The 11877-nt window shown below is 33.7% G+C and overlaps 1 pseudogene; it reads right to left on the bottom strand.

The window, feature by feature from the left end:
- Nucleotides 1–3818: 3818 nt before the first annotated feature.
- LOC113178085 (la-related protein 1B pseudogene) lies at nt 3819–4685 on the bottom strand (annotated as a pseudogene).
- Nucleotides 4686–11877: the final 7192 nt, after the last annotated feature.

Consider the following 11877-nt stretch of genomic DNA (forward strand, 5'->3'; position numbering starts at 1 on the left):
TAGTTTGTGAGTCCTTGCCATGTTCTGGTGGACAATTTCTATTAAGCTGGTAACACATATTCTGTTACTTGTAGCAACACATTTGATTTTTTTAAAGTAAAGTCTGTATCAATTGATATTAGTTTTAAATGTAAATGGCAATGATGTCCAGTGAAAAATGTTTGATGTGAAATACACATTTTTTTCATTTAAAATTTGTTAAATAGGGAGGTTACTGGGCTTATAAACTAGGTTGGCTCCACATGACCCAAGTACTACAGGTTCTTTTCATATTGTTGATTATCCACCAGAGGTCCCATTTCTAAGGTTGAAGTTATGTCTGCACTTCAGCCATCTTCTTTCAGAGATAACTTTGGAATCATTATACACTTCTTCTTTTTATCACCTGCCTTATTTTAGTAATAGAGCCACAAATAGCAATAGGGGAAGCAGACATTGATTCCCTTACTTCTAGGTTTCCAAATTCCCAATGAAGAAGAGGAGGTGAATATTGACTATTGGAAGGTGGACTCAGATACACCAAAGTTATAAACATAAGGATAAGAGAGAAAAACAATGAATATCCTAATGTTAGGATGACCCAGAGTAAATTTAAGGCATTAAAGAAAGAGAAAGGTTTTTAAGGCATTCAAAGAGACAGAAGTGAAGAAAATAGCTTCAAATGTAGGACAGACAAGAAAAGTAACTGAAGAAAATTTATCAACCATTATCATCCTCTGTCTCTTTAAATAATCAATTATTATTGTCCTATTATTATTCTCCAACTATGATTGTCCTCTACTTATTACCTCTCCAGTACATTTTTTTTATGCTTTTTCTCCCTTTTGGCAGTTAAAAACTGAACAGAAAAATAATTTATTGTGACACTATTAATTTGGTTCTTTTGGTTTCAATTTCATATGACATAGGCCTTTAATTAAGAAAAGTTTTAAAATACTTTTAAAAATTTTTAAAAATTAGATGAAAGAATTCATACCAAATATATGAAACAATCATCAACACTAAGTGAGGGTCTGTTATCACTAATTTAAATTCTATGGTGTTCAATCTAGAAATAGTGTAGGACAGAGATGAGAAAAGCTAAGACAAAAAGTCAAGAATGAGGTCAAAGATGGGATACAGCTGGGACTCTTGGAAAGACAAGCCACACATTCTCACTTACTATTTCTTCTACTCCTCTTGTTCTCTTATGGCACTTGAAATGCTGAAATCCTCCAGGGAATGGCTTACCCATCTCTTTTTTTTTAAGTCATAACCTGTAAAACAGGATTCATTTGGTCTCATACCTCTTAGTGTCAATGTTACCACATTTACATCATTAGCATTGGCATTTCTACTGGTCGTTGGAATTATACACTGAAGTGCTTATATAATATTCCCATTTAAATATGTTAGAGACATCTTATATTTAACATATCTGAAAGAAATATCTATGATTCTCAGATCCAGCTGATAAAATCTTTCTCAGTTGTTTTAGTGCAGGACCTCAGAGAAATAGTCCTGATATGCAATTAAATATGAAAGAAAATTATTAGGGCATATTAGTTTCCTGTGTTTGCTGTAATAAAATTCCAATTTACTCCTTAACAACCATGGAAGAAAGAAGTGAGCATCAGTATGTTGGAAATGCCACACTTCCTCTACATTCTGTAGAGGAAATTTCCTCCCTTGAATATTCCAGTTTCTTTGCTCATTGAACTTCCTCATTTTTCTTGGATTGTAGTCACACTACACCTATGTCTCCCTCTGTGTTCACATCACATCCTTCCCTTCTTTATATGATCTCATTTTCTGTTATATCAAAGATTCTTCTGGCATACCCATATAATATCACTTTTCATTGGATTTAGGTCAGACAAAGATAATCCAGAATGGTTTCTTAATTGAAAAACCTCAATTTCATTGCATATGCAAAAATTCTTTTCTCAAAGAAGTTAACATTTTCCAATATCAAGGTTTCAGATGAAAAAATATCTTTATGGAAGTGACAATTCAGCCTACTGTAGTCATCCTCTGGCCTGTCAGAATTCATGTGCATATTATGTGCAAAATATATTTAATCAATCCTACCATCCCCAGAAATCTCAACCAGAATCTCATCTCTGTATCATCATCTCTATATCATCATCTCTGTAGCTCAAAAGTTACAACTCATCATTTAACTCATTTAAATAGGTGAGACTCTGGATATAATCCAAAATCAGATAAAATTACTCTCCATTTGTGGAACTATGAATCTAGAAAGCAAATTATTTGCCTTCAAAATTGATGGTAGGACTGATATAACATATATATTCCATTTCAGAAGAAATAAATTATATGTAAAGGAGGTTCACCAGTCCTAATCAAGTTCAAATCTAGCAAGAAAAATTTTGTTAGGTTTTAAGGCCTGGACAGTAATCTTTGACTTGCAGCTCCCCTCACTAGACTCAAAGATGGCCCCAGGCCTCAGATTCCATTTAGTTTATTCACTCTTCCCCTTGCTCCACAAGCATCTGCCTTAAAGTCCATTCTGCCTTTTCCTTAAAGGGTCATACATATTTGCAGCTTAATGGCTCAACATCCTTAATTCTTGCCTTCAGAATTTTGGAAGTCTAAGGGTTTCTAACATATGCCTGAATTTTGTTTTTGTTAGCCCACATACAAAAAAATCTGGTTTTATCAGTGCTATTTCTGAACCAAACCATTCTCAAAAATCTGCTTGTCTGTCTGTATGCATCACAAAGATACACATTATTAGAAAGAACAGTCCTCTACATAGCTTTCATGCACCATTTGTAGTTTTGGCTTCTGATGAAATCTTTAAATAGATACATGATTCAAAATTTTTCAGCATAAAGTTGACCAGATTGACTCTTTTTTATGATTTTGTTCTTGTAATTTTTTTAACAATACATAAATATTAATGGACAGGCACCACCAACTTGCCTGACCTAAATTAACTATCCTGTGGAAAAAGTGTTTTCTATATTATCCATCTTACCAATGATTCTTCATAAGCTGGTTAAAAATGTCATGTTGAACCCAAGTTTACATAATAAATAAGTTTAACTTTTACAATCAGCCACTATATCTATAAAAAACAAGCAGCCAAGCAATGACACATTTCTTCAACTTTTTAAAACACTTGCCCAAGTTGCTTGATGCAATTAGAAGTACATGGCTGACAAAGAAATATGAGATAAAAAAATTCTGTGAAACTGTCCATCATTAATGCTTTTCTGATGGGCAGGGGTTATACTGATGTATCAAAAATACATTTTAAAGAATATTGGAAAAATACCCTTGCTTATTTATTTAATTTCTTACCCCTTAAATGACCACATTAATAAATCTTACAGTCCATTGAAACATCTTAACATGTGAGTTATGCAATGTTCACCATGGCAAAGGGCAGATCAAGAGCCAAAGGCCTGGAAAGCTGAAAAATGCTACACATTCCTTTCTGTCTCTGCTTTATTGACTTGGATAATAATACATATGCCTGGAAACAAAAGACAGAACCTTTAAGTATTTCTACAGTGATAACAATTAGCTTCCCCCTCAAATAAAAGTAGCCATGCTGTCTAAGTCCAGCCACACAGAAAAGAACAGGCAGCTCCTGGAATGTCAGCAGGGGTTCCTCAGCTGTGTCTCAGGTCGTGACACAGGTGGTCATCTCCACTGTCATGCAGCCCAGGGGTCAGAAGTGGATATCCTCACACAGAAGACAGTCTGGTGGCTTCCATCTCTACAGCACGGTTTGTTCCAGTATTTACAATGCATTTCAGTGGGCCACCTGCTATATTGAACATCCCCATCAGATGACATCCAGGGCATCAGTAGATCATCACCCTCCATGTGAGCAAAAGGGTTGTCCTTGCACAAACTCTGGACAATCCATCAGCTGAGAGAAGTCTGTCTGTGGAATACTTCTGGGAGAAGGGCCTTGGATTGGCCGCTTTTCTGGTTCTATCTTCTCCTCATTTTCTCATCCACAACTTCTACTTCTGTGCTATCCTTTAGGGCCTCTAAAATGAGATTAAGGTTTGGGTGAGAGCCTGAACACAGTGAAATCCAGCAATCAGTGAAAAAGGCAAGAAACCTTGTTCATCCATCTTTCTCTGAAGAAAGAAGTCATGTTCCAAGTTTTCTGTACTAAAGGAATATTCAATTCAATGCTTAAATATTCTTTAAGCAATGCTTCTTCTACATGATACACCTGTACTGTCCTCATAGTAATACATCATACTGGCATTAATTTCTGTTTGAAATGGCTGATCTGTTCTTTCACCATGCTTTCACCATGTTCTCGGTAACCATATGAATAATCAAAGTGCACTCGGGGGTTTCCTCTGCCTCATCCTGTTCCCCATCCTGGTCCTCTTCCTCCACCCCTGAAGGAACGTCAGATATGATCCCCTCACTCTGCACACTGGACAGTTCATCTTGATCATCTCTTTTTTCTCTGTCTCGCCCCCAAATTCATGTGTTATGTCTCCTGTTATTATAGGAGGACTTATTTGCTTCAGGTTGAGACGGAGAGCTGTTGCAGGATCCAGGTCTCTCCTGACTCTCTGGTCTGTTACTCCTCATTTCAACCTTCTCTCCTTTTTTTTTTCTTTTCTAATTTGTTCCTTCTTATTTCCTTGGATTACGGTTTTTCCAGTGCTCACTAACTCTCTGGGTTTTGGCCAGTTTGCCATATCTCGGAAATCACTGGCCTTATTGGATTTCCTTGTGTAGAGTTTTCCTGCGTTTATACTGAGCTCTGCCTGCAAGGTCTCCATCCCAGGCTGCAGTGCCCAGTAATGGGAGGGATAAGTGCTCAGGAGGCTTTTTGGTCCAGGGGTTCTCCTTGGGCAGTGGCAGCCTCTCCTCAGGGCCCCGGCCCAGCAGCTCCTGGGTGTCCTTGGCTGGTGGCTCCCCGACAAAGGGGCCCTGGGTCTCCCACATCTTGTGAACCCGGTGGAGCACCCAGGCCTGCAGGAGCACCTGTGCCTGCAGGGGCATAGCTGCCTGGGGCACACTGTGGCCCAGCAATGGCAGCTTAGGACTCTCCCCACACCCCTGTGCTCCTGGCCACCCTCTCCGCCTCCCTGCCCTCCTGCTCCAAAAAATAAAAAAAATAGGCTATCCCCTTAACACTTTCCTTGGGAATCTCTTAAGCTAAAGTTCATCACAAATTCTGCTTTGCATAAAAAAGAACAAAACTCAAGACAAGTTTTGATCACTATATTTCAGAATTACCTTTCCTCACATTCCCAATTATATATGCTTCACTTCTCCCTTAACACACAGTAGGAGGGGACCCAACACTCATATTTATGCCAATATTCTGTTTACGGAATATATTTATCAACTAAGACACTAGAGATTTCTAAGTTCTCATCAGACCAGTTTTGGAATTCCTGTCTACCAACAGTCCCTTTAGATGTTTTTTTAGTCATGATCCTCCAAATTCTTCCAGTCCTCAACTTTTATCCAATTCTAAAGTCTCATTAATAATTTCTGGCCCTTCAGTATCCCTGTATTTGTTTTATGGCTGATAACATTGGGTGACATTGGTTCTTCAGTCTGTCCCAAATTTTCCTCTTCCTATCTCTTAGAGAAACAAGTCATTTGCTATGGCACTCAGATAATTCTGGGTCATCTCTTTATCTCAAGACCCTTTACTTTGTTAAAAATGCAAAGATAATATTTTTCTTAACAGTGTAATCTGTTTCAGAATTTGGACATGGAGACATCACATTGAAAGCCACCATGTCATCCATTCCATGTGAAACATGCCCGTGTGAGAGGACATGGACACTGCCTATAGGTTGTTGATAAAGTAAACTGACCACAATGAAAACTGGTACCTAATGGTAAGTTTATGAAAGGCTTATGTGGAAGTGTTGTAAACAATAGGAAAGATTTCCTAAAGAAATCTTTCTGCCATATTCATTGTATCTTTGTAGAATTGCTCATTTAGCTCCTATCTGCATCTCATCTCTTCCAGCCTGCAGCAACAGCTGTCTAACTCCTCCTCCTATTTCCCTATAATACAGGCCTCACACTATACTCACTGTTATGCTTTGAGCACATTCCAAATTTCTGTCTTTATATAGTAAAGACATAATGAGATAAACCATGGATATGCTGGAGTTGTAAAAGAATAAATTATATTTATTTATTTAATAACACTTAAAGAGTGTTTGCTATATACTGAATTAGGCTATGAACTTCTAAATATTAATAATACTAACTTGACCCTCAAAAATTATCTTCATTTCACATATGAGTTGTTCTGTGCATTGAGATAGGGTGGGTTTAGTGTCCTGTGCAAAGTTGCAAACTCAGTAATGGTATGAAAGTAATGGAGAGGCAAGTTCAAAGATCAAAAACATGGAGGTCAAATATCAACTATTAGTTGTAAAATATCGGAGGATAGATATAGATGTATTTGTAGTTTCCTAACATTCATATTAGAGTAACATTAACCAGTGATATTATGGGCTTCTTAATAGTCCAGAAGGAACTCTCTGTTCAGGAAAGCTGGATAGAAAATAAGCCATAGACTAAGTCATTTTTGTCTCGGGTCTCCTCAAATCCCTCATCAGTGAGCCTCTCTTACTCTTCTGGACCCAACTGAATAAAGGTGGACAGGAGGCTGAAATATAACCTTATCTCTCCATATGGGAGCATGTGAAGTAAAGAGCACATTTTCCCACCTCACTCTTTCCCTGAGCTAACACTTGTCCTTTGCTTTTGTTGCAACTTTTCATCACTGCCCTGAAATGCATTCCCATATACTCAGATTAGATTCCTGAAAGTTTTAGTGGCATGGTATTATTTTTATTTTTAAAGAAAAAGCTTATTGATAAAAGGTGGTTGTTTTCAATTTTAAAATTTATATAACATGAAAAGACCTGCTTTCTCATATTTCCTTGTACTGTTATCTTACTGATTGTTTTTATTGATCATAATAGTTAAGGGATAAATGAATCTTTATGATTCCTTATTCACAGCTCTGAACTTCATAAGGAAACTTCATGAATTCATTATTTTTGTTTTAGATTATTTATCTTACAATGTCATTATGAATAAACATGTTTTAGATGGAACAAACACCAAATTCATTTGTAATGTATTTTATATAATATATTTAACAATTTTACATATAATTATAAAATATATTAATATAGGGCCTAAAAAAAGACAAAAAACAAAGGAAAATTCTCACTATGAGGCAAAGAGGAAAGAATTGTAAAGATGAGAGAACTTTGTTGCACAAATTCAGAACAACTCAAACAATGAACTGTTGAACCCAGATTTTGAAGAGTTCTTTACGACATATCTATGCTAAAATGGCTATTATTCAATACATACTTGTTGAATGAATGGCTAACAAATAATAGTAAATTACTTTTGAAACAGTCATGACTTCCTACTGGAATGGCTTTTCCTGACCTTCCATACTTATCCTTCAGGTCTCACCTTGAATGTCACCTTATCTGGAAAACATTCTTGGCATTATTCTCCTGTATAAAAATGGGACAGAGACAAAGGAAGTACTGTATTCCTAGATCTACCATAAAGGGATGGCCTCTGTTTCTAGCTCTCTATTATATATAAACAACCCTCTGTAATTGGCTCTACACAAAATTTAGCATAATTTCACCTAAGTAAGGTCTAATGCAGTTTTAAATCTTCAGTAGATACTTTTAAATGCACATTAACATTTGATTTATATTGTTAAAATCAACATACTAATGTTGCTATTTTTAATTTCCCACAGTTTAGAAAATACTTTTATTTAAGATTGTGGGTTTAAAAGTTCTGTAGTTAAATGAATTATTTATTTTCAGCTTTATGGGATGCTTTTTATGAAAGTAAGTTGTCCTTGTGTTCTTGGCCACAGTTCTCTTTCTCACTGTTAATATAGCAATTGCCATCAGCTGCTTCCCCAAAGCTAGAAGATGTCATAAAAGGTTTTTGAAATTTAAAATGTATGGAAATTGAAAGTTAACATTATATAGGGAAAAGTAGATTTGTTATGTGGCTAAAATATTTCTTTAGATGTGGGGCTTCTATAAAAACCTGTTTTATAAATCTTGAATGGAGTCAAAGGCATTCTGTACCTTTAAAAACATTCATTAATTCTTAATTTATAAATAAAATGATGAACTCCAATATAAACACAAAATTGTTCATTTGTATATAAGGATTTCTTTGCTTTTCAATCTATGAAAGAATAAATATGGAATAATTATGTTTTAAAACAAGAATTTTAGAACATATACCAAATATGTGTTAAAATATCTGCTCCCTAGGAATAAGTTTGCAGCACATTTTAAAAAAAGGAAAAAGGTGGTTGGTACTGATTCTTTTCACATGCTTCAGCCACTGGTCCACAACAAACATGTTGTGTCTGCCAAAAACTAAAAAACAAATATTTGGTGCTCAACCTTTCCTCTCTAGGCCAGTTGCACAAAAAAAAAAAAAAAAAAAAAAAAAAAAAAAAAAAATTGCTAAATTATGGCTCTAGTCTTGCTGTTCCTGAGTCTCCTCTTGTGATTATTCAAGGTATTGTTTTTCCAATATTTCCTGAGAATTTGTTTCATAAAAATTTCTGGAAATAAAATGGAACTATATTTTGAATGTCATCTGCCCTTCTATCCTGACATTATTTGCTCCCTATATCACAGTCATCCTGTGGTGTTCTCACTCTTCAGCATTCTAAGGAAGGCTCCAGTTGAAGACTTTGGTTGACATTACTCCTTCTAAACAAGAGTAGCATCCAATGTTCTGCACACCTATTTACATTGATTGATGATACAAAGCCAATTAGTGCAGGGATTTGAAGGAATTTTAGGCTTTAGTAGCTGCCTATCTTATCTCTAGTTTAGAGCTTCTGGAGATAACATGGGTCTGTAACTGAATTTGTTTGAATTAAGTGTCTATATACATCAGACACGAGAAAGGCAATATGTCAATCAATGGAAGGGTAACTGATGTGATACAGCAATCTGTATAAGGGGTAAAATTGGGAGTTCATAACCCACCTGAATCAAACTGTGAAATATGATGTATTAAGAACTATGTAATGTTTTGAACGACCAATAATAAAAAAAATAATAAAAAATAAAAAAATAATAAAAAAAATAAAAAAAAATTCTCCAAAGACAGCATGTAAAAAATTCATATATTTTGAGTGTGTATAATGTACTGTCTTTATTTTCTTTAACAAATTTAAAATTCTTTTCTCTGTCCATATTTTCTCCTAAGCCCAATAAAATACTTGGTTGTCAAAAAAAAAAAAACCTGTGTTAATAATTGTGCAGATACACAAATAATCTCATTTTTTCATTTCTATAAAAGAAGCTGGGCTGGAATGAGATGAACATCACTACCCTAAGTGCATGTATAAAAAAGACATGAATAGTGTGAATATACTTTATATGCAAGCAGAGAGATGAAAAATTGTGCTGTACATATGTAATATCAATTATAATTAATTCTGTTGTCATATATAACAGATAAGAATAAAAAAATTTTTAAAAAAGCTGAAGGGATTTGGATATACTATCACCATTAAGATCATTTGAAGCAAATTTCATTAGTTTTATATTTACTTGTTATTCAAATAAAAATGTTAATCAGAAAAACTTTTAATTCATTAATACTGTTATTGGAATTCAAAATTGATAGAGGTCTAGGGGCTTGAAATATTAATCCTGAATTTAGTGCCATGATACTCTCTTCTTTGGAGGGAGTTTTACATAGCACTTCAGTGGCTTCTAGGCCAACATATTTATTTGTATATTTGGATAAGGCCTATATAATATATTTACCCAAGACCATTCAGCCACCAGTGGCTGTGCTTCCTCATGCACATTGGAAAATAGGAAAGAATGTCTAAAGTTCACACTGAAGGAGATCCATTCAAGGGAGCCCACGCTCCTCACAGCAACACCCATTTCAACTACTAAAGCTTAGAGGCTGGCTCTCAAGAAACTATTAGGCCAACACACCTCCATGTTTGTGGAAGGTTTGCCCTCTACCCTAGTTTAGCACTCTTCTCCACCTCCTTCATCATGGTGAGCTCCTGAGCATTACCCATTCCAGATATGCCATTGCAGATATCCTCCTCCTTCTAGCTGTAATTGTCTAATTTTTGATAATAACAATTTTATATCATTATTTGCAATGGCTTTTGAAAGTATTTTTGTGTTATCACCTGGTTCACATGCACATTTTATGAATATTCAAATTTTATGGTATACGTATTCTCTAACATTAACTCTATTAAATATTGACTACTAATCCTAATATTATGTTAAAACTAAGTATAATATAATGGGAATACAGTTGGATCATATGAGGTTTTATGTATCATTTGTCTTTCCCTTTCCATTATCAATGGTATAGTTATATAACTAGTCACATATTCATTATAATATGTATCCATGTATTCTCAAAATTAAGAAATGCATAATATCATGACTCTCCTTATAATCTACCCAGGGTCAGAAAATTATATATATATATTATATATATATATATATATATATATATATATATATATATATATATATATTCAAAATTCATATATATTATCACATGAACATTTTTATGAATACTCTAATGTTGGAAGATACAAATTCCCTTATCAGAACACAAACCATAAAAGTTGGCTGAACTGAAAATTAACCTAATGTGATAACCATATTTAAACATTTTTTTACATAAGAGCATGTAGTATAAAATCAATATTTATGTGGACTTTGAATGATGTATACTCAATTATCAAAGGCATATTTCATATTTATTATTATATACTCATGTATATGGTATATGTACAGTCTACAAATATGAGTAACATTATACACTAGCCTGAGTTATTACATGTACATTTAAATGGATTTTCATGCAAATTTTCAATAGTTCAATTTCAGGAATATTCATATTTCCTGATATTTTTATTCATTCCTTCATGCTTGCAGTAACCTTTATAATATCAAATACTAACCTTAATATTACCACTGTAACTATACCTAATTTAGCACAAATCCATATATATATTCATATAAGATGTGATGTGTATTTTGACTTATAATTTTAATTATAAATGGTTAAATTAGTATATATTCATCATATGATATATCCATTCATTCCAAGTTCAAAACTTTGTATTTGTATGATTCACTTTAGATCATTTCTTGTTTTAATACACATCTAGTCATCCATATTTTCCTACTCTGTTTGACATGAATATTCTTATAATTATACATGGTTTTCAAAATATATATTTATTTTCTCTTTGAAAAATATTTTATTTGTTTATTTTTAGGTGGTGCTGAGGATCAAACCAGGGCCTCACACATGCTAAGCGAACACTCTACCACCAAACCACAACCACAAACCTACATATTCATTTTCTATGAAAAATTCAAACAAACTCAATATGTAATAGTAATCCTGATATTACCACTATACCTATACATAGTTTGAATTAATTAATTTTCATGAATATCAGATTCCATATATATTTTAAAATGTAATTTCATTCATCCATGTTAAATTTTCTTCAAATATTTTATATATTCATTATATGATATATTTATGCATCATCTAGTTAAAAATTGGTATTCATAGAACTCACAGTACACCTTTTTCTATCTAAAAACACTAATTTAATTTATAGGATTTCAAAACATTTTCACATGTATAGTAGAATAAATACTCATGTTACCTAATGCACACATTTATTTAATAATAGTAAATTACTGACACAATATTCAAAACTAACCCTGAACTGATGTTTATACCAAAACCTAATCTTAAATAAAAGCATGTATGGCTATAAACATACATGGTTATGTTCATAAATATATTGAAATTTCAATGATATTT

The sequence above is a fragment of the Urocitellus parryii genome, assembly GCF_045843805.1.
Source record: "Urocitellus parryii isolate mUroPar1 chromosome 13 unlocalized genomic scaffold, mUroPar1.hap1 SUPER_13_unloc_11, whole genome shotgun sequence".
In the NCBI taxonomy this organism is placed as follows: Eukaryota; Metazoa; Chordata; class Mammalia; order Rodentia; family Sciuridae; genus Urocitellus; species Urocitellus parryii.